The 25,039-nt window shown below is 34.2% G+C and overlaps 1 long non-coding RNA gene across 2 annotated transcripts; it reads right to left on the bottom strand.

Annotated features, from left to right (window-relative positions):
- Positions 1–21,072: 21,072 nt before the first annotated feature.
- LOC122008119 lies at positions 21,073–24,704 on the bottom strand. 2 transcript variants are annotated; one of them, XR_006119186.1, is made up of 3 exons: positions 24,437–24,704; positions 22,052–22,125; positions 21,073–21,821 (listed from the first exon to the last, which is right to left on the bottom strand). It is a non-coding gene; the product is annotated as an uncharacterized LOC122008119 (long non-coding RNA). The 2 variants fall into 2 exon arrangements; XR_006119185.1 differs by having other exon boundaries at positions 21,073–21,279.
- Positions 24,705–25,039: the final 335 nt, after the last annotated feature.

The raw sequence follows: 25,039 nt of genomic DNA, 5'->3' as shown, positions 1-25,039 counted from the left end.
CTAATAACTCAACACAAACAATAAATTTAAACTTGGGTTCCAAAAGTGTGCTTAACCACGCAAATAGGAATTAACCAATATTATATACCCAAGATAAAATATATTATGTAAAATCAACTAAACCAAAGCAAAAACCTAAATCAACTAAATCCAAACCAAACCATAAAAATAACTATAAAACCAACTTAAACAAAGATTATCATCAAGTTGATTATAATTATAAAAGTAATAGACATAAACTCAAAACTAAAATTTAATCCAGATCAATAATTTAGGGGGAGACTCCAAACTATTTGGCACCTCCAAAATTAACTTACCCAGCAGGGTAATTAGGATTAGTTTAAAAAGGGACTCAGTTTAACTTGACCTATGGTACTGGTAAAGTTTTGGATGATAGTAGGTTAGGAAAGCTCCGTCTATGCATGTCTAGGAAGATATGACTTCGACTTGGTGCATTTGGCTAAGTGGAACTAACTGAATCTACCCCTTACGGATCCTAACTAGTTAGGCCAAGGTTTTGTACTAAGTTCAGTGGATAGGACTATTTGAAAAACCTCGAAGACATGGTTACTCTAATGATGTCCAAGTGACTCACCATAGCCCAGAAGTTTATCCAAAGAATGTCTATTTGTTGAGCAAAAAGCAAAACCTGAATCTAACAAAAAGTTAAACCAAACCTTAAAAATTAAACTTAAGTTCATCTCACAAAAATTAAAGGTTTCCTTAATTGAAAACATAAATTGGGTGAGATGACTAAGGACTTTAAATCAAATCAAATCTAATTGAATCGAACCAAATCGAATAAAATCGAATAGAATCGAATCAAATCAAATCGAATCGAATCGAACCAAATCGAATTGAATCAAATCAAATCGAATTAAGTCGAATCGAATAGAATCAAATCAAATCAAATTAAAGTAAAGTAAATAAATTAAAGTAAATTAAAATAAAGTAAAATTAAATCAAATTAAATCAAATTATATTAAATTAAAATTAAATCAAATTTAATTTTAAATTAAATTAAATTAAAAATAAATAAAATTTAATTTAAAATTAAATTAAATTAAATTTAAATTAAATCAAATTTAATTTAAAATTAAATTAAAAATTCAATTTCAAATTATTATAAAAAAAATATTTTAAAAATTAATTTAACTTAAAAATTTATTAATCTAACTTAAAAATTATTTTAAAAATTAATCTAACTTAAAAATTATTTTAAAAATTATTCTAACTTAAAAAATATTTTAAAAATTATTTTAACTTAAAAAAATTGTTTTAAAAATTAACTTAACTTAAAAATTATTTTAAAAATTGTTTTAAAAATTAATTTAACTTTAAAATTATTTTTATCTAACTTAAAAATTATTTTAAAAAATAATTTAACTTAAAAGTTATTTTAAAAATTAATTTAACTTAAAAATTAATTTAACTTAAAAATTATTTTAAAAATTAATTTAACTTAAAAATTATTTTAAAAATTAATTTAACTTAAAAATTATTTTAAAAATTAATTTAACTTAAAAATTATTTTTAAAATTAATTTAACTGGAAAATTATTTTAAAAATTAATCTAACTTAAAAATTAATTTAACTTAAAAATTATTTTAAAAATTATGTTATAAATTTAACTTAAAAATTACTTTAAAAATTAATTTAACTTAAAAAAATTTTAACTTAAAAATTATTTTAAAAATTAATTTAACTTTAAAATTATTTTAAAAATTAATTTAACTTAAAAATTATTTTAAAAATTAATTTTGTTGGGACCGAAAAGTTGCTAGAGGGGGGGAGGGGGGTGAATAGCTCGTCGCGTGCTCGTGTGCTTCGTTGCTTATTTCTTCAAAGATGTGCAGTGGAAATACAAAGAAACAAAAGCATACAACGCTAACAAATGGATTTTACTTGGTATCCACCTCACAAGAGGTGACTAGTCCAAGGATCCACGCATACACACACCCTCCACTATGAATAACACTCCTTTATGGTAACTACCAAAGGCGGAGAAGCCCTACAACACTCTCAATACAAGAAGAAGGAAAGGGAAACAAAATACAAGCAAAAGCTTACAAGTTATGCAGTGAAAACCCTAACCCTAACTTCTTGTTGTTGCTCTCCTCTTGATCTTGGATCACTAGCAAACCTTGCTCCAAGAACCCTTCAAGAACTGGCGGTAGAGTGGAGAAGAAGTGTGGAGAGCTGCTGGAGAGGATCGGAGATCAACAGTGCGAGTTCTCCCGAAGAAGACGCACGCCAACGACCTTTATCTGCGCCAACGGTCGGATCCCGATCGATTGGATTGCTCCCAATCGATCGGGGAGGCTTTAGATCGATCAGTCGATCGATCTAGAGCGCCTCTGTGCTCTGCGGGAAATGCTTGAATTGATCGGCTGATTGATCCAGCCTTTATCGCGTAAAAACGCGCCACCCCAATCGATCCACTGATCGATTGGGTTCTCTAGATCGATCCACTGATCGATCCAGAGGCGTTCTGTGCGCTCTGCGACTTGCCCACTCGAGGCTTGTCACGGGGACCTTCCCAATCGATCGGCTAATCGATCCAGACATTGGTTTTTGCCCAAAACCAAGTCCCAAGCCCCCAAACCAATATCCGATCAATCCTTGACCTGTTGGTTCATCATGCCTAGCATCCGGTCACCTTTGACCTGCTAGGACTCTTTCACCAAGTGTCCGGTCAATCCCTTTGACCCACTTGGACTTTTCCTCATCATGCCAAGTATCCAGTCACTCTCTTGACCTACTTGAACTTTTCTTCTTCATGCCAAGTATCCGGTCAATCCCTTTGACCTACTTGGACTTTCACCAGATGTCTGGTCAACCTTGACCCATCTGGATTTCCCCGTGCCTGGCTTCACTCACCTGGACTTTCACTTGGCTTCACTCACCAAGATTTCCAACTGCCTTGCTTCACTCACTAGGACTTTCACCTGGCTTCACTCACCAGGATTTTCTCACTGCCTAGCTTCACTCACTAGGTCTTTCACCTGCCTTCACTCACCAGGATTTCCTTCTGCCTAGCTTCACTCACTAGGATTTTTCATCTGTCTGGCTTCACTCACCAGGGCTTTCACTTGGCTTCACTCACCAAGATTTTCATACTACCTAGCTTCACTCACTAGGACTTTCACCTGACTTCACCCACCAGGATTTCCAACTGCCTAGCATTCCAGTTAGGACTTCCCTGTCAAGTATCCGGTCAACCTTGACCTACTTGACTCTTCTTCAACCAACCTGATCAGACCCTGATCAGTGGAGAATTGCACCAACAATCTCCCCACATGAACAACTGCACCTGCATTGTTCATGTGTCGTCTGCATGTATTGCCAAACATCGAAACCATGACCAAGACTCAAGCTTGGTCAACCAGGTCAATCTTGACCTAAGGGATATTGCTCCAACAAATTTAACTTAAAAATTATTTTAACTTAAAAAAATTATTTTAAAAATTAATTTACTTAAAAATTATTTTGAAAATTAATTTAACTTAAAAATTATTTTAACTTAAAAAAATTGTTTTAAAAATTAATTTAACTTGAAAATTATTTTAAAAATTAATTTAATTTAAAAATTATTTTAAAATTAATTTAACTTAAAAATTATTTTAAAATTAATTTAACTTAAAAATTATTTCAAAATTATTTACAAAATTATCTTAATTAAAAACCATTTTAACTTAAAATTCAATTAAAAAAATTATTAATACATATACCGGCCAGGAGTCAGGGGCGCCCACCCCTGGTATTACCTTCCAGGCGCCCGGAAGGTGCTCTGGGCGCCACGCCCGAGCACTCTGCTCTAGGCGCCCGGAGCACCCTTTATATAGGACAGCAGAGGCGCCCCCAAATCCTAGCACCCTCCTCGTCATCCCGATAGATTAGATTGCTACTGTCTATGTGTATTTTATCTTGACTATTGTATTTATATATTGACTTATCTATATTTCATCTCAGATATTGACTTGTCTTGTTCTGATTAATAGACTAGGATTTTAAATTGCAAAAATCATTTTCAAAAATGTTTTTCTTAAATTCTAGGATAAAACTTTTATGTTTTCAAAATTTCCCATTTTTAGAATTTCAAAAATCAGTTTTAGCTTTAGATTAGATCACTTCCTTAGAAAGCATGTTCCTATAGGTCTAGAACTTGACCATCTCACCAACACACTAGGACTATCTTGTTTGTGAATTGCTGAACTTAGAAAGGGGTGAGATGTATAGGCAGATTGCCTGGACTTAAAGATACTTATATCAGTGCATCGACGTAAATCTGAGCATTAAAAACCAAACAAATATTAATCAGGTTAAGTATTTCAGCTTAGTCAAACACTAACTACATACAATCAACTTAACCTGACTAACAAGTGAAAGCTGCTATCTTCTGATAATCAGTAAGTAACTTATGATTAGACAGTTGAAGTTTTTTTAATGTCAGATTCAGGGGGAGGATTAATTGTTTTCATTTTTTTTGAAAATATTTTTGCAAAATTACTTTTGAAAAGTATCTTTTATTTCCTTGAAAATACTATTTTAAAAATTGCTCTACTTTTGCAAATTCATTTTTGAAAATTGTTTTGAAACTTAATTTTGCAAATTTAATTTTTGAAAAGTGGCTTTCAAAAACTTATTTTAAAATGGCTTTCAAAAACTTTTTTATAATAACTTTCATAAACTTATTTTTGAAAGTTGCCTTTTATAAACTTATGTTTAAAAATTGGTTTAAAAATTTGCCTTAATTTCACAAGCTTATGTTTGAAAATTCGTATAATTTTACAAAACTTGTTTTTAAAATTTATGATAAAAAGTTATCTATTTTTCAAAAACTTAGCTATTTTTTTTTTTTAAATTAAAGGATATTGAAAACTATTTCTGATCTCAAAGATCATATTTTTAACAACTTTTTCAAAATTTTCCTTTAACTTATTTTTTCTAAGTTAACTCCCCCAGGTCAACCTGAATATTTTGTATTATCATAATTCTCTAGTGTTAAATTTTATTTTAAAGTTACCTTTTTTCTATTGTCAATTTGAAAATTATCTATGCTTGCATTTCTTTTGATGAATGTCAAATGGGGAGGGATAGGTTGGTTTAGTTAGTGAGCAACAAAATACCAAGCATAAAACAAGACTAACTTAAAACCATATCTTATACTTGCTTATGTTTTGCATAATTTTCACTAACTTAACCCAAGTTGTCATTGCATCAAAAAGGGGGAGATTGTTGGTGCGGTTAACACTGACGGTCTAACTTAGGTTTTGATGAATGTCAAAGTAGGTTAAGTTAATTTCATAGTGATCTAACACTTTGACGAAGTGTGCAGGAGAAGCCCAGTTAGGTCGACTGCCCGATCGGATAGCTGGCACGAAGCCCAGCTAGGTCGATGAATCGACCGGATAGCTGGCACGAAACCCAGCTAGGTCGACGGGCTGACCTGATAGCTGGCATGAAGTCCAGACTGGTCGACGGGCTGATTGGATGTCTAGCACGAAGTCCAGCTAGGTCGAAAGGCTGACCTGATGACACGAAGTCCAGACGGGTCGACGGGTTAACGGGCTGACCGGACGTCTGCAGGTAAGTTAAGGTAAGTCACTGGAGGGGAGTGACTTGGTGAGGACGCATTCCCTATTCGAGGGAACAGTAGGCGTCAATCCAACTTAGAACCATTTTAGGAATCTAAGTTGAGATCATGACTAGATTCGGTGAGACGAAATCTAATTATTACTCTTTTACTATAATTGTGTTAACTTCTATTTTGCAGGATAGTATAACTTTTATTTTGCCTCGGACTAACATTTTCTTGCAGGAGGAATTTCTGGAAGATGGTGGTCCGGGTGCCCGGAATCGGTCTGGGCTCCCGGAAGGCAAAACTCTATCCTACCGCAACGAGGAGCGCGCTGATTGGTCGGACCTATGTCACGGTCCAGGCGCCCGGAGCATCCTATATATGGAGGTCTCACCCTGGAGCAAAATACACCAATGTCTTCCAACGATTGTTCTACTGCGCTGTGCTCCTACAATGCTGCGACGCTACAAAGCCTCTCCGATAACCTGCGGCTCAAGCTTTGTTTTCTTATTATTTTCGGTATTTTCCTTATAATAGTTCTTGTACTTAATATTGTAATCAATTTTCAAACTATTAGTGATTTCCCAACGAAAGCACTCAACGAGTGCGGGCCTTGGAGTAGGAGTCGACCAAGGCTCCGAACCAAGTAAAACTGGTTCGTGTTAGCATTGTTTTGTGCTTTTTCCACTGTGTACTCTTAAACGAATTTGAAATTGTTATTCACCCCCCTCTAGTAGGTCTAGGATCTAATAATAATGGTGTAGCAGCTACTCAGAATGATAGCTGCTACAACTCTGTAGCAGCTAACTCTACGATTAGCTGCTATAACATTGCAACAGCTACTTGGAACGGTAGCTACTACAACGCTATAGCAGCTAACTCGACGGTTAGCTACTACAACGTTGTAGCAGCAAACCATCAAGGTGGTTGCTACAGTGTTGTAGCAATTACTTGTAATGTTAGCTGCTATAACGTTGTAGCAGCTACTTGGAAAGATAGTTGCTACAACGCTGTAGCAGCTACTTGGAATGTTAATTGTTATATTATTGTAGCAGCTATTTGGTTTCTACTATGTGCTGCTATTTGGTTTCTGTATAGTGGCTGAGCGAGCTAAGAGGGCGAGCGGACATTCAACCGATCTGGCGAGCAGACAGGCTGAACGAGCTTTTGCCGGACGATCGAAGTGACGAGGCGAGCTAAGTATCCGGGCGGACGAAGCCTAGAAATTAGTCGGGCAAGTGCGCTGAGCCAACCGAAGAGCCTCTTTCCTCTTCACCTTTTCTCCATTCACACATATCCAACAGAAGATTTGGCATATATAGCTAATACTTTCAAAGTTTTATTTCACTTTAATACTAGATCTTGATAAATATAACTGCTATAATTATCTTTATTTTTGCAGGTTCTTACAACATGCCCTTTGAATAATGAAGCTAGGTTTACCAAGCTCTCAGCTAGTGATAATTTTCTTTCTACTCTGATTCTTACACTATTAGTCCATTAATCATCTGAAAAGTATTACATAAAGTCTCCCTGTGTGTAGTAACAAATTCATTAATCCATTGATCTTGCTTTCATCCCCGATCCCTAATTCTACCATTAATGAATTGATGGGTCTCCAAAAATCTATTAATTTCAAATTATATAAGTGACCATTGAATTATTAATAGGGATTGGAGCTTGTTAGCTGCATCGACAATATCACAGATACACATTGTATGATTGTAGCACCTCACTTCTCTAGAGTTGCTGCTACAATGTGTAGTAGTTAATCCGCACTAACTGCTACATAATGTAGCAGCTACTTATGAGAAGTTGCTACACGTTGTAGCAACTCTCTTTAATACTGGATCTTGATAAAGTTCGGCTTATAATTGTCTTTGTTATACTAGATCTTGATAGGTAGCTGCTACAACATGATGTCCGTGTAGTAGCAGTTACGGACCAACAACTGCTACAACATCAACTTAATTAAAATTGAATTTCATCAACTCCTTCTGTTGCATTTAATGTGTTATCTGGAAATGATTTTTCAGTTGTTACAATGGTGTTTATGACTACCACACACTAGCTGCTACAATGTGGACCTCATGTTCTTTGTTCGCAAGCTTGATCAAGACTCATGAGTCCTCTTTAATTTACCATATCATGATATGACAACATACTTAAGAAATAAAATATGAATAATATATAAAAAAATAATTTTATTGGGTGATTAAAAATATTAGAAAACAAATTCAAGCACGGTGTTTAACATCTACCCACAGAATAATCACAACAGCTAGTTAGCAGTAGCTGCTACATCATGTAACAGCTACTCAGGAATAAGAAAACAAGGTGTAGCAGCTATAAAATACATTTATACTTTTCTTAATAAAATATTGTCAATAAATTTACATTTCAATTACATCGTAAGTTTAATATTAAACACAGTGTTCAGAGCACTCACATTGTTCTCATAAGTTGTACAACATCATTTTCATATTGGCCGAGCTGCGTCCACAGTCTTCTCCATGAGTGATCACCCTTAATCAACGTACAGGGTGTTGTGAACACCAAACAACTTTTATTATTTTCCATGTCCCTTGCATCCTTTGGTCGTGGCTAGGAAAAGTTCGTCAAGGAGATTATCCTCTCCCTAATCCAGGAGTATTCCTCAGGGCATTGCTGAGGCTCTTCATCGCCAACACGAAATATTGGGCGAACTTAAACCACTCCATGAGCCCTGTAGCAACTGCTACACAGTGCAGCAGCTACTCTTGAGAAGCTGATACACGTTGTAGCATCTTCTGACGACTAGCTGCTTCAATGTGCTGCAGTAGCTACTACAACGTGTAGCAGCTTCTAACTATTTATTCATTAACTGATACTACGTGTAGAACCTCATTTAATTGATCTAAATAAAAAACTGAGATTGCTATGATCTATTAATGGTTGAAAATGCAAAGCAACATCTTGTTGAGCGTAAACGAAGAAAGATCTAATACAATGTTGTAACAGTTAACATTCTAACTTATATGCTACAAGTTGTAGCAGCTACATGGACAATTAGCTGCTACAAGGTGTAGTAGTTATTTGTTGAAGTAGATGCTACAATGTGTAGCAGCAAAGCAAAAGCGCTATAGCAGCAAAAAATAATTTTAAATAATTTTTTACCAAGTTGATATATAGATACAAAAATATGTTTAGGAGTAATATCTGCTAGAAAATGTAGCTACTAAAAAAATAACTTACTAAGTGGCTGCTACACGTTGTAGCAGCTACATGGACAGTTAGCTGCTACAAGGTGTAGCAGTTAACTGTCGAAATAGCTACTACAACTTGTAGCGACATTCTATGTCCAAGTGGTTGCAAGCATTTGTAGCATGCGTCGGCCTTGCACGTCATAACATAAATCCTTCCTTCCTTCTACGACCACCATTCCAAGTTAGCTGCTACAAGTTATAGCAGCTACATGGACAGTTAGCTACGAAGTAGCTGCTATAACGTTTAGTAGTAAAGTAAAGGTGTTCCATCAGCAAAAATAATTTCAAATAATTTTTTACCAAATTGATATACATCAACTTAAATATTTTTAGGGATAATATCTGTTAGAAAATGTAGCTGCTACAAAAACAACTTACCAAGTGGCCGCTACATAGTGTAGTAGCTACATGGACAGTTAGCTGCTACAAGGTGTAGTAGTTAACTGTCGAAGTAGCTGCTATAATGTGAAGCAGCTACCTTTCCAAGTGGGTGCAACCTATAGACGTTTGTAGCAGGCATCGTCCTTGCATGTTATAGCATTAATCCTTCTAATATATGTTTGGATCACGGTGGGGAATAACAAATTAAAATGAAGCGAATTACCATTAGGTATGAAATGGAAGAAATTAAAGACATTGTCCTTATAATCGTGAACGGAGAGAGATGGTAAGCACAACAATAGCTGTCAGACGTGGCATTGCCGATGAAGGAAGAGATGAGAGAGAGAGAGAGAGAGAGAGAGAGTGGCGAGATAGAGAGCGGTGAGAAAAGTAGCTTGCGGCGCCTTTACTTTTCTTTCCCGACAGGAGCGCGAGGTCTAACGGACGACGAACAAGGAAGGCGCGAGAGAGGGAGTGGCGAGGGAAATTCAGAAATTGGAAATTTTCGCTCGGTGATATAGTACTCGTACCACCAAACTAACATCATCTACCCTGGTGCTAGTGGTGTTGGCACCATCTTGGCAAGGCCAGCCCTGACTTTTGGGGGCCTTTGGTGAAAAGAGACCTTATAAGATTTTTTTTACTAACGTACAATTTGAATAGAGTTTAATAGAAAAACTTGAAAAATAATATATTTTATTTAAAATATGATAAACCATACAAAATGTATTTCTCAAGATTCTCCAAAAAATGCAATACCATATAAAATATATTTCCCAAGCTTCTTCAAAAAAGTGCAGTACCTACAAATACAAAAACAAAACAAGTATCAAATAATCGTTGAAAAAATCTAGATCTTCTAGCATTTTATGAAGCAAAATCATTAATAAGGTCTTCTAAATCAAGTTTTTCTAACACCTCATTTTCAATACATAAAATTGTCAAGTCATTTAACCTTTCTTGAAACATAGTTGAATGCAAGTATGATTTTATCAATTTTAGTTTAGAAAAACTTCTTTCTGCTTATGCTACAGTAACTAGTATAGTTAACAAAACTCTATAAGCAATGGAGATATTAGGAAAACAATATAAGACTTTTTCAAACTCAAGAACTTCAAAAGCTGATTTTGTTTCTATTGGTAAACACATTTGTAGCATTTGCAATTGAGAAAATAAATCATCAACATCAATATTAGACTTGTCATTATATTTTGGAGCAACTTGAAGATTATCACAACACTCATGCAATCTATTATCATCCATTGAAAGTAACTTTTTAGGATTGAATAAATAATCAAAAATATTTTCAAAGATTTCCAATCGTTCAAATCTACTTTTTAAAGAGGAAATAACAATATCAACGACAACAAAAAAAAAAAATTAATCCTAAAAGATTTCTCAGTAGATTGTGAAATCTCTTCATGACAATTTTCATTAAATTATTTCTTTCTATGAGTTGTACGTTTTGAGGAAAAATAGGATCAACTTCTATTTTAGATGCAATCTCTTTCTCTAATGTCATAACAGATTGGAAATCTTCCTCCATATATCTTTTAAAATAAGAAATCAATCCACTCAAAATATTTATTGCAATGTCAATTTGCATATCTTTAGATTGCAACATTTTACTAATCAATTCAATTTTTTTAAAATATTATGTCATATAGTCATGCCCAACAAAAATTCAAAACTTTAAAGTTCATGTGTTACTATAGATTCAGCCGCACTCCTAGTCTTAACATCTTGACTAACTTTTGATAATTCATATAAAGCTTCTCTTATCTTATTTGGTCGAGTTATTATGGTTGTGATATTATTAACATGATTTTTCCATCTTGTTGTTGACAATGACTTTAGAGTTAATTAATAAACATAATCTTGTAACATCTTCTACCTTTTTAGAACTAGCAAATAACGTATATATGCGTTGCATAACTCCAAAAAATGACACAGCCTTAACACAAGAATTTGCCATATCAAAAATTATTAAATTAAGAGAATTACAATCACATGACATATAAAATGCTTTTGGATTTATTTCAAGAAATCTCTTTTGTACACCTTGATTTTTACCCTTCATATTAGAAATATTATCATAACCTTGCCCCCTCACATTATGAATATCAAGTCCAAGGGTTTTTAAAACATATTGTAATTCATTAAAAAGTTCTAACCCAGATGTATCATCCACTTTCAAAAAACTCTATAAAATACTCATTTACCTTTATAGGGCAAGCTAACACATTGACATATTGAATTATCAAAGTCATTTGCTCATGGTGACTTGTATTTGAAGTACAATTAAATATCATTGAAAATTATTTTGCCTCTTTTTTCCAATTATAGTACTTCTTACTTTAGAACCTAATATAAAAATCAACTCATTTTGAATCTTATGACTAAGGTAATGATAATGAATCTCATTATTTTAAATGCGTCTAAAATGCTTTTGCATTACCAAATCAAATTTTGCAATTAATTCAAGTAGTCCCAAAAAAGTTACCATTACTATATTGGTAATTTTTTTTCATTATCCTCACAAAAAGCTAAATTACGCTTAGCAAAACATTTCACAACAAAAATAATTCTTGCTAAAACAAGTTTCCAATGTTCTTTCTCTTTCTTAATTTGCACTTGGATCTCTTTGTCAATTGTTTCATTCTTTTTCAATCTAATTTCCAAATCAATCCAAGTTCTCATGTTAGTAATATGCTCAATATCATTCTCATGTTGTCTAACTCTATCACTTAAACTTTTCCAATCATTAAGACCTTCATTTGCTGGCAAACTTTTATTTTTCACTGATTTAAACAATTTGCAACAAAAACAATATACTTTGTTTGCATCTTTTGAGTATACAAGTCATTTTCTATCTTGATTCTCTCCATTTGGTAATTTCTCTTGTGTAATAAGAATATGAAAAATGTCTCGAAAGCTCATTTACAGTGAACTTAAGATTACTCTCTTATAGGACCTTTTTTTACCAAAAGATCTCTTGTTTTATTATCAATGTTATCCCAAGGTCTTAGATCATATATATCCAAAACATGACCAACTTATCTAACTCATTTCCATTCTCAATTATAATACCAACTTCTACATTCAAATCATTATCATCATTTTTTCTTAATTTTTCTTACTCATTCGTTGCATGATTATTATCATCATTATCTATCAATTCTTTCTGCTCATTGATTGCATGATCATTAAGTTTTTCTTGATTACTCAGTTGTTGCTCATAATCATTTACTTCTTCTTGACTTTCTTTTTGTAATTCATCAACTGAATTTTTAATTGAAGAGCTAGCTTTAAAAAATTTATAAAGGACACCTTTCTAAGTTTTAATAATCTATTCCACTTTTTTTTTCTTTTGTTTATTTTCTGACTCCTAGATTGATATTTCTTTGGAAACATGGTTGTAATACAAATTGCAAGTGTAAAAATAAAACACGCAAAACCAGTAACAAAGCTAGCAAGTAGCAATGAAACAAAGAGTCAAAGACAAGTAGTGAAAACAATAGTAAAAGAGCAATAAAACCTTGTTTGTGTTTGAAGCAATCGATAGATGCTGCCTTTGCAATAATTTCCAGTCGAACCACAGATCTAAGGCAAGGATCACTGAGAGATGGAACTCGAGGCAATTTTTACTCTTTGAGCACAAATCAAAACTCTTTTTCCCTAGAGGAACTCAAACATGAGTCACTGTCTCACTGACTTGATCCAAAATATTTTCCAAAAATAAAAAGAAAAGAAGAAGACATCACAGCCAGATCAAATCATCCAGAAACAAAAACTATGAAAGGAAGAAAGAAAATCAATAAATCACCTCCACTGTGGCTGAAAATTCTCAAAGATGGTCTCTAAAGCTTGTTAACAGTGATCAGATTCAGAAACTGGCAGTTTTTACTCTTCAAGCATAAATCAAAACTATATTTCCCCAGATGGAACTGTGTTTGGCAACTCTCTTCCTCTAAAACAGACATCTTTCTTGATCAACAAGATCTCCTACAGAGTGCGGACCTACAGTTGTGAGGACAGAACCACGAGACCATGATCGAGAAGACGAAAAGAAGAATCTCACAAAACAATAGTGCGAAAAGCATAATGGAATTAAGAGGCAGTGCCAGGCGGAGCTTCCCCTTGTTTTTTTTCATTACGCCTTCTCACTATTTCAAAGGTTCAAGGCCCAAAGGACAAAAGTTATGAAACGTTCAATATTCACTATGCTGCCTTGGAAAGGATATATATATATATAGTTGTCGCCCTTAGTGACATGCTTGAGGGCCGACCCTGCACCTTGGTATTGGCACCACCTTAGTGTTGGTTTGTAAAATTTAGCACTAAAGTGATGATAGTGGTGTTGGCACCACTAAACCAATACCAAGGTGGATGATGTTGGTTTGGGTGTGCAAGCACCACTAGCATCATCTTAATGTTGGGTTTTACAAATCATCACCACATTTCATGTAATTAAAGAAGAGAGAAAAGAGTTGTTGCATGCAGATGAGAAGGGAAAATAAAAAAAAATAGGTTTTGGCTATGTTAGATCGCCCACGTCAGATGTCGCTCACAGTCTCTCACGTAAAGGTGTATAGGGTATCGTTCTTTTATATATATATATATATGACGAACCAGTCATGACCTGCCCCAAATCCAGATAAAAGACTACAGTTGTGTTTGTTGGAACTCCAAGGTGTTTTGATGTGATCAAACAAGCTAAGTTAGGTCCTGCGTTTGTTTAACCCTTGTGTCTAAGTGTGCAGGAGCTTAGGAACACAGGAAGTCGAGCGGAAGACGCGGCTAGCGAGAAGGACGGCACGGGAGAGAGCCGACGGGCTCGGTGCGTCCGAGGGATGAGGTGACCGCGAAAAATTACACCGGTGGACGAGAAGAACGTGCGCGGCGTTCGAGGGACGAGAAACCGGGAAGGAAGGCTGCTCGAGGAGAAGGCCGGAACATGGGTTCGGGTGAGCCCTATTCCGGATGGCCGAGATCACCCAAGCTAGTGGAGCCGGAACAGAAAACCCGGACCGAGACGAGCTGAACCGAAGCGGAGCGACCGGACAGAAAAAGTCAACCAGAGTTGACTTTTGGGGTCCGGGGCGCCCGGACCCCTCCCGGGCGCCCGGAACGAGGTTTTTGACCAGATCGAGTCAAACTCGATCTAAACGTTGGGGGATAAAGTTTTATCCCCCCAGGGCGCCCGGAACCCCTTCGGGGCGCCCCGACCAGTGCTATAAATATAGCACTGGTTTGCACAGATCAGGATAACGAACTTTGTAATCAATTCTTTCTGTGCTTTCAATTCTGTTCTTTTCATTTGTGCTGTCAACGTTGTAAAGAGGCTACTCCACCCAGAGGAGAATCAGATAGTGCGCTTACATTCCTTGGATTAGCAATCCCCTGATTGCAAACCAAGTAAAACTCTGGTGTCTACTTTTCTTTACTTAGTCTCTTTTATTTATTTATTACAAGTGTTGATTATATAGTTGAAATCCGAGAAAGGTTCAAGTTTTATTTTGTAGGGCAATCACCCCTCCCCTCTTGCCGGCCTCCAAAGGTACCAACAAGTGGTATCAGAGCAAGGCGCGCTTCAGGAGGACTAACCGCCGATCGAAGCAACAAGATGGCCGGACCAAGCATCGTCCCACCAAAATTCGAGGGGAACTTCGCAGACTGGAAGCGTCGTATGGAGGTATTCCTAAAAACAGATTTTGAAATTCGGTTTATTATGAAATATGGTTTTTTAGCTCCAATAGATAAAGATGGAAAAGAAAAAGAAGAGAGCGATTGGACAAAGAAGGAGCAGAATGAGTCGGTAGCAAACAGCCGTGCGGAACATCACCTGCTGAGCGTGTTACCGCCTCAAGAGGTCAACGACATCGGAAACTACTTATCTGCTAAAGAACTTTGGGAGAAGTTCTTGGAACTCCACGAAGGCACGTTCGAAGCAAAGCTCGCTAGAAGGGACATCCTCCGCAACAAACTAATGAACATCCGTCTGGAGAAAGGTGAGAAAGTAGCCGGTTTACATGCAAAGGTAAAAGAACTAGTTACTGGTCTCGAAAATCTTAGTGAAACGGTAACAAACCGGGATACTATTCGCTACGTGCTCAATGCGTTTCCAAGAACTCCGGAATGGACATCAATCGTCGATGTTTACTACATCTCAAAAGACCTGGAGGTAAGTACTTTAGAAGAGTTGTTTTCTACCCTTGAATTACACGAAACTAGATATGCAGAGATATCAAAGGACACAACCCAGACTATGGCGCTGAACGCAACCAACAAGGATGAACCCGAGTCAGACTCCGAAGACGATCAAGAAGCGTACATGGTAAGAAACTTTAAAAAGTTTTTTAGATCTAATAAATTTAAAATGCAGAATAAAAAGAATCAAAAAGGTAGAAGAAAGGTACGGTGCTACCAGTGTCAGAAGGAGGGACACCTAAGAAGGTTAAAATGAAAACACCCAAGAAACACAACCTAAAAGCAACTTGGGATGACACTTCTTCATCTGAATCAGAAGCTCAAGAATATGCGGGGATTGCACTGATGGCAAGCCACGAAGGATAAAGTACATTAGAACCCAGCATCGATGAAGGGGGAGCGACCTCAGATGGAAGTAGCGAAGCAGGGGGAGATTCAGGCTTCAAGTCTGATATGGTAAATGAGGTATGCCTCTTACCCCCTGATGAACTTTACTTTGGTATCAAAGCTATGACTAAATCCATGTATAAATTAGAAAATAAAAATGCCAAATTAGAAAATGAAATTTTAAAAACAAAGAGAATTTTGGCAAAATCATGTCTTATAGAGGATTTTGAAAAATTAAAAATTGAAAATGAAAAACTAAAAGAAGAAATAGAAAAATTTAAAAAATCTAATGGTTCAAATATTTCTACTTTTAGAAATTATGGAGGTTTAAATTGGTATTATAGATTTCATCAAAATCAAATTAGAAATATATCAAAAATCTATATACTTAGGAAATACTTGGTTAATCCTGTAGGTAGGAACCTCTATTGGGTTCCAAAAACCTATTTAATTTAAAATTAAAAATTAGACTTAGCATTTTCAGCAAGGAAATTAAACAACTAATTTCTTTATGAGGCTTTGTCTAAGGAAGTGGTTGTTGCTCCAATAACCAAGAAGGCCTAGTGCCTCGCCACGACCTGGAAGCCAAGTATCGAAATGAAAAGTTTAATTGACTAACTGAAAAAGCATTAATTTAAATTACTTGATGCTTTAAAAGAGTTATTCAATTTGTGTTAGAAAATATTTTATTTTCTTAAATTTTTTATTATCTTAGAAATTTTTATGAAAATTGACTTAGAAATTTTTTTAAAGTTATCTTAGAATTTTTTATGATAATATTGCCTTATAATTTTTTTTAAAAAAATTGACTTAGAATTGTTTCTTATGAATATTAACTTAGAATTTTTTCAATTAATTAGAAAATTTTTTTTTGGGATGCTGAGATAAGTTTCAAACTTAAAATTTTTTTTAACACTTATGACTGTTTTATCTGAAAAATATTTTACTTAAATATTTTTTTCGAAAGAAAAATTCTGAAGAGTGTCTTTAAATTGAATTTTACTTAGACATTATTAAATATTTTACACTTAAAGCTTTTGGTTGAATTTACCTTAGACTTATTTATAACCCCAATTTTTATGTGATCAAAGGGGGAGAAGTATGTTAAGTCTAGGGGGAGGTACTATAATTTTTCAATTGAAAAATATTTGACCTTATTGAAATATAAATCATTTTTATTGCATATGGTTACCCTAACTTAACTTGGGTTGCTCACATCAAAAAGGGGGAGATTGTTGGAACCCCAAGGTGTTTTGATGTGATCAAACAAGCTAAGTTAGGTCCTGCGTTTGTTTAACCCTTGTGTCTAAGTGTGCAGGAGCTTAGGAACACAAGAAGTCGAGCGGAAGACACGGCTAGCGAGAAGGACGGCACGGGAGAGAGCCGACGGGCTCGGTGCGTCCGAGGGACGAGGTGACCGCGGAAGAGTACACTGGTGGACGAGAAGAACGTGCGCGACGTTCGAGGGACGAGAAACCGGGAAGGAAGGCTGCTCGAGGAGAAGGCCGGAACATGGGTTCGGGTGAGCCCTATTCCGGATGGCCGAGATCACCCAAGCTAGTCGAGCCGGAACAGAAGACCCGGACGAGACGAGCTAAACCGAAGCGGAGCGACCGGACGGAAAAAGTCAACCAGAGTTGACTTTTGGGGTCCGGGGCGCCCGGAACCATCCGGGGCGCCCGGAACGAGGTTTTTGACCAGATCGAGTCAAACTCGATCTGAACGTTGGGGGATAAAGTTTTATCCCCCCAGGGCACCCGGAACCCCTTCGGGGCGCCCCGACCAGTGCTATAAATATAGCACTGGTTTGCACAGATCAGGATAACGAACTTTGTAATCAATTCTTTCTGTGCTTTCAATTCTGTTCTTTTCATTTGTGCTGTCAACGTTGTAAAGAGGCTACTCCGCCCAGAGGAGAATCAGATAGTGCGCTTACATTCCTTGGATTAGCAATCTCCTGATTGCAAACCAAGTAAAACTCTGGTGTCTGCTTTTCTTTACTTAGTCTCTTTTATTTATTTATTACAAGTGTTGATTATATAGTTGAAATCCGAGAAAGGTTCGAGTTTTATTTTGTAGGGCAATTCACCCCTCCCCTCTTGCCGGCCTCCAAAGGGACCAACAGTGTTAAGTTACGAGCCATCGTTAAAACTATGATAAATATTCAATGAATGGATCCATTAAACTATTATGCTAATGTTAGGTTATTCCCCAGAAGGAATGTGTTGTAGGGTCCGATTGTAACGTTTCGGCAATGACCGGTACATCTCCAGAATTCAGATGTAGTGCTAAATATGCAAGAGTTCATGTTACAAGGTTCAACTGTAATATATCAGCAAGAACCGCTACATCTCCATGAAAACTTGGATATAGTGTTAAATAGGCAAACATTTTCACTACATAGGTTGGATATGAACAAATATGATAGAAAAACCAATAATCTAAGATTTGAACCATGGAACATAGAAACCCTCACTGGTAAATCAATGGAGGTAGTAGATATGATAATTAGGAGAAGAATTAGTATTTTGTGTATACAAGAGACAAAATGAGTAGACAAGAAGGAAAAGATAAAAGAGAACTCAGGTTTTAAGTTATAGAAAGTACACAATAAAGAGTAAAGTAAGAAATGGAGTGAGTATTGTTGTAGATAGTTCGTTAAAGAATGAAGTTGTAAGAATAGTTAGAAAAGGGGATCGAATTATAACCCTTAAGATAATAGTCACGAAAGAAACTATGAATATAATTAGCGTATATGCACTGCAAGTAGGATTAGATGAAGTTACCAAATCAAGATTTTGGAATGACTTAGATATAGTATTACAAAATATTGTGCCAAATGAAATGATTTTAATAGGAGGTGATCTAAATGAGCATGTTAGAGTGAAAAATGAGGAATATGAGAGGGGTACATGAGGGTTATGGGTTTGGGAAGAGAAATAAAGAAGGGAAAACTATATTAGATTTTGCGATAACATATGACCTTATACTAGCTAATACATTTTTCAAAAAAAAAAAAAAAAAGAACACTTAGTCACTTTCAAAAGTGAGAATAATAAATCATAAATTGATTTTGTTATGGCTATAAAGAAAGATAGAAAGATTGCAAGATCATCCCTAGAGAAAGTTTAACTATCCAACATATGTTAGTAGTGTTGGATATATGCCTCAAGCATAATATCAATAGAAAGAAAATATATATAACTCCAAGAATTAAGTGATGGAAGTTAAAGGATGGAAAACAAAATATATTTAAGAAGAAGATAATAGTACAAGTATTAGGTGAAATATATAGTGACTCTAATACAACATTAGATAAAATAGTATCAAAGTTAAAATAATAGTTATGAGAGTACTCGGAGTCAAAGGAACATGCATTACTAAATAAGAAATTTTAGTGGTGGAATGAGAAAGCACAAGAGAAAGTGAAAGAAAAATAAATAATTTATAAGGAATTATATATTTGTAAGAACGAGAAAAATTTTAAAAATATATATAATAGCCAAGAAAGAGTTTAAGAAAATATTGAATGAATTCATGAATAAAACTTTTGAACAATTATATCAAAAATTGAATATAAAAGAAAGGGAAAAAGACATTTATAAAATAGCTAAAGTAAGATAAGAGATCTTATTCAAATAAAATGTATTAAAGATGAATGTAATATGATACTAGTAAACAACGGAGAAATAAAAAGTGGTGGAAAAGGTATTTTCATCAACTTTTTAATAAACGTTTATATGACCAATTTAACTTATGTAATTTAAGTAGGTCAAATGAGTATAGAAATTTAAATTTTTATCTTAGAATTCAAATTTTAGAAATAAAACAAGTTTTAAATGAGATGTACAATGGAAAAGTCGTTAAACCAGATGATATTCCGAAAGATGTATGAAAGTGTCTATAGAAACAAGGTATTAAATTACTTACAAAATTATTTAACATGATATGTAAAATGAAAAAAATATCTGATTGATGGAGGATATGTACTCTAGTTCTGTTATATAAGAATAAGGAAAACGTACAAAATTATACAAACTATAGGGGTATTAAACTAATGAATCATACCATGAATCTTTGGGAAAAAATAATAGAAAAGAGATTAAGGAATGAGACTATGGTGACTAAAAATCAATTAGGGTTCATGCTTGGAAGACTGACAATAGAAGTTATACATCTTCTTAGACAACTATTTGAAAAATATTAGGAGCAAAAACAAGATCTACACATGATATTCATTGACTTGAAAAAAAAAGCCTAGGTAGAGTCTTAAGAGAAATTATATAAATAATTCTAAAAAAAAGAGATTTTAGAGTAATATATATTAAACTAATTAAGGATATGTACGAGAATGTAACGACCAGAGTAAATATTTCAGACAGAGTAATTAAAACATTTCCAATTAAGATAATATTACATTAATGATTAACTCTAAGTATTTATCTTTTTACACTAATATGGACGAACTCACTATACACATTCAAGACACAATACTATTGTGCATGTTGTTTGCATACGATATTGTTTTGGTAGATGAAACACGTGAAGGAATAAATACTAAACTAGAATCTTAATAGGAAACACTAGAAGAAAAATATTTTAGACTTAGCAGAATAAAAATAGAATATATAGAATTTAAATTAACAATATTGAATGTAATATGACAATTATTAAGATAAAAGATAATGAGTTCTCTAGAATCGAAAATTTTAAATATTTAGGATCAATTTTATAAAACAATAGAGGGATTGAGAGAAATATCTTACATATAATATAAACAGAATAATTGAAAAATACTTTTAAATTTTCAAAAAAAAATTCTACAAAATTATAATTAGACCTACTATGTTATATAAAACTAAATACCGAACATTAACTGCAAGACATGGTTGTGAGTTGGGTTGGGAGAAATTTGATTGTCGATTTGGGAGTTAAAAAATATGAAAAACAATAATCCGCAAATAAATTTATAAATAGAGAAAAAAATTCTCCAACATAAAAATCTTTTTATAATTTTTATTTCCTTAGCATTTTAATACATCATTTACTATCACGTCGCTTACCAAAAAAAAAAAAAAACTTAATCTTACAATGGCGGTGAGAATATATATATATATATATATATATATATATATATATATATATATATATATATATATATATATATATAACTAAATTATATATAAATTTTGAATAAAAACATTGGAATAAGATTAGAGCATCAATTCTCTGAATATGCGCATAATAGACACAACCAGCCAGCTCTAATATCACTTGAATAAAGCGTGATTATATTGTCAATTAACAGCCAACGGCGTTTGTTATTTATTACAAATATAAAATTTAAAATTAACCAAAAATCAATTAAATAGGATGAAGAACAACGAAACTCAGGTGACTGAAAGGCGTTCAACAGTTCAACTCTCCAACGTTTATAGCAATTCTGTTAGTTCATTTCAGAAAACTGTTGCGTACCTGCCTCAGTAGGAAATAAACAGCAACCAGTCAAGCAACGGTACAAACACTTGGATTACATGAGAAATAATGCGAGCAAAAGTTTACTCTAACGATTGATTTCAAGACCACATCACTCGTGATATTCAAATCTTTAAATTCCGTAAAAATATCACATTAACATAGTCAGAGATAAGGTACCGATAGATCCTAAAGTGATCTTGAGATCCATGTTCCAGAGCCTCTAGAGAAGTCTTGCAAATAGCTATATACTTTAGCTCAATGGTGAAATCCGTTCCATGTAGCTAACCCAACTAGTAGGGAAAAATAACTATAGATCAGACCATTGATTTCATATCATGGACCTCTAAATCATTTTCAACCACTGTTTGATGGCATGGTAATTTTGACAGATCCAAACTGTTTCCATCAGCGGATATTAAACCACCAATTTAGCAGTTAGGTATTTTTTGCTCACTGCAAGCAAATACTAAGTCGAGAACTAGATGTCAGTTGTTTCTTTCAGTAGGGATTTGTGACCGTCATGAGGAGAAACCCTATTTCTGAAAAAAAAATCAGAGTGACTAGGATTTACAGAAAAATATCAATTTGAAGTTTCAAATGGATACAAAAGGCAAGAAGGAAACAAATAGCTCTCTTACTAGAGCAATGGTAAATTTCTTCTGACCTTCAGCAAATGGATGTTTGCTCAGGTCAATCTGTTGTATTTTAGATGCAAAGATCTTTTAATTAATGCTTTTAGCAGGTAAGAGAACATAGAGATAAAACTTACAATGACTCGAAACGAGGGCATATTCTCCTGAATCCAGTGCGACATCGATCCACTGAATCACCCATTTTTGCCACCTTTTACACCCCAAATCAAATCATATAAAAAATCAGTTCATATAAATCTCTGAAAGAGCAACAGTGCCAATAGAAAGGGAGAAGAAAAAAATGTCCAGTGCAACATAAGATTACCATGATTACTTCGTTGTGATATCCATCAATTCCTACAGACATAAACTTAATAATAGAAGTTTACAATAGTGTCTGCCTAATGGTGAACCGTTACCAAACTATGATATATTTCAATAAATAAAGTAAGAAATTTCCTAAGGGAAGTAAGAAAATAAAAGGAAACTAAAAAATAAATATCACATGTGCCTGTCGATCCCAGTTGAGAACACATTTTCACTATCTATTTTATTTTCAAGTATCATGTAGAAAACAAGCTAACTGTTCTTTCCCACCTGCTCAATCTCTAAACACGGTTTCACTTAGAGAGGCAAAGAAGAAAAGCAAAAGTCATGTGCTTAATGTTAGATAGATACAACAAAGAAAAATACAATTCTGTTCAAAAGATATATCATACAGCAATTAAAAACTAAAGAAAAAAAAACAGCAAGTTGGCAGAGGAAAAACAAAATAAAACAAGTGATTTTCTCCTAGGGAAAAAAATCTTAGTCTTTCATCTAGGTTAATCAAATTCTATGCCTCAAGATACAACTGGAGCTAGCCTCTATTGAAAGCATGAAGTGGAAAGCTCTGACATAGGTAAGAACCCAAAGCAGCAATTCTGATTCTGTGAGAGATAACTAGACAGACACTTTTTTGTGCTGCTCCAAGAGCGAGGTCAACTCTCATGTAAATTAAGAAATATCCCAACTCGACTCAAATCCAAAGGCTACTAAGTAAAATAGAATCAAAATAACGATCAACTGAGCTTAACCAATACAATAAGCATGCTAAGTCCCCTCAAACCCTAGCTTATTCTTAGAGTAAAAAATCTCAATTGTAGATCAACTATTGATGAATAATAATCCATTATTGGATTAATTTGAAAAGGACAAAGACTCGATCAATATTTACCCATTAACATAAGTTTATAAAATAATAAAATAAAAATCTCAGAAATAAAACTAAGAGCCTAAATGTCCCTGTCAAATTTATTAAAATTAAGTATAATCATGTGATCGTATTAATAAGTCCACCTAAGAACATACATCGCATACCCTTGGAAAACCCTTGACGTAGAAACCTTAAACCCACCATGTGGGGCCAAAGGTTTGGAAGACGAAATTGGGTTTCCTTCTTCACAAACAATTTATTCAATTAGGGTTGGGATACTTCTCTTTAGAGAGCGCTCAACCACCCTTTAAGAGCACTAAAAACACTTCTCTTTGCTTCTATCTTACACTTATACTAGAATGGAGGTATCCCCAGTTGTATTGTAAGTCGTAGAATCAGACTAGCATAAACCCAATTCTCACTTTTGGACAAAGGCTACTCAGCAAAAAATTTTTACCTTCCAATTTTCTCCTTTTCCATTAATTTTAAATTATTGTATGATATCTATTACAGTTATTCAAAACAAAATAATAGTTTTATTTGTAGCAACATATCTAACAATCTAAGATGAGAATAGTTTTTCTATTCTTATAACACATGTTTCTGTTTAATACGTATTAGATTACAATATTATTATATCCTGATGTGCATAATTTAATCTTCTGATTTGTTTAAACCTACATTTGTTTATTTAATTACATTCATCCTAAATCTTTATTTTAATTAATTGTAATCTATCTGATTTGTTTAAACCTACATTTATTTATTTAATTACATTCATCTTAAATCTTTATTTTAATTAATTATACTCGAATTGATCTGATTCTATCTAAGCTAATTAAAGTTGCTTAACATTTTTCATGGTTATTCTGGTTAAATTCGTTTCATTTATACCATAACTTGTTTAATTGATTTCATATTTTATTCAATTAAATTCCTTTGTTTACATGATGATTGTGCTACCCTTAAATAATTGCAGAATAATATTTCATCAATTATTTATTGATAAAAGTTGAAATTAATTCGATAGTTGGAATGCCTCCATCCTCACGTCTAACACCCCCTTCTAATGAAGCCTAAAGGACCATAAAATGTCAACCAATTGCGAAATCTGATAACGAAATTGCAAATCTCTAAAGAATTATATTTCTTGATTATTATTCGACAACCTACACGAAGCATATAAGAAATCTTTAAAAGCAAAAGTAGACGCAAAGAAACACACATTCATGACAATATGTTGTGGGATTCTCACTTTGACTTCAACACAACAGATTATCCAAAGAAGAAAACTAAGAAGTGGTCTCAAAAGGCATGATAGAGTTACCCCTGGAGAACTCGCAGCACGCTCTCATGCTAAGCGACAGATGGGACGTGAGGCGTGGAGCCACACCCGGCACCCAACTCTACAGATAACCTGCGCGAGCCCCAAATCAGCAACCTAGAGTGCGACCACTACGGCGTCGGAGACGGGCGACGGCCGCCGGAGTAACAAGGTACAGGCGGAAAAGCCCATTCAGCGGAGTGCGAAAGCAAGAGGCTCGCCGCAGACCTAGAGAACGAGCACTGAAGGCGGCGAGTGTTTTGGGCTTCGGCCGTCGGTCGCGTCTTGTTAAAAGCCCACGCGAGGATCCGATGTTAGTATAAAAATGAATCCGATCCGTTAACAAATATGGATCTAGCTCAAGATCCAAGCCCATTAACCAGACACATAATTTAATTAAAAATGAGAATATTTCATTTTGCTCGTAAGAACTTTTTTATTTGCTTTTAGAATCCAATTATACTTCCATTATTTGCGAAATATAATAAACTACTTAATCTTAATAATATTTGTTTTTTTTTAATTTTATAAACTATTGAGAAACATATAGTACTAAAATTATAATACTTTGAATAATATGGGGCAATTGAAAAAATAAAAAATAAA

Source organism: Zingiber officinale, chromosome 8A (genome assembly GCF_018446385.1).
Source record: "Zingiber officinale cultivar Zhangliang chromosome 8A, Zo_v1.1, whole genome shotgun sequence".
Classification (NCBI taxonomy): domain Eukaryota; kingdom Viridiplantae; phylum Streptophyta; class Magnoliopsida; order Zingiberales; family Zingiberaceae; genus Zingiber; species Zingiber officinale.
The sequence above is the reverse complement of the archived record's forward strand: the minus strand, read 5'-3'. Positions and strand labels throughout refer to the sequence as shown.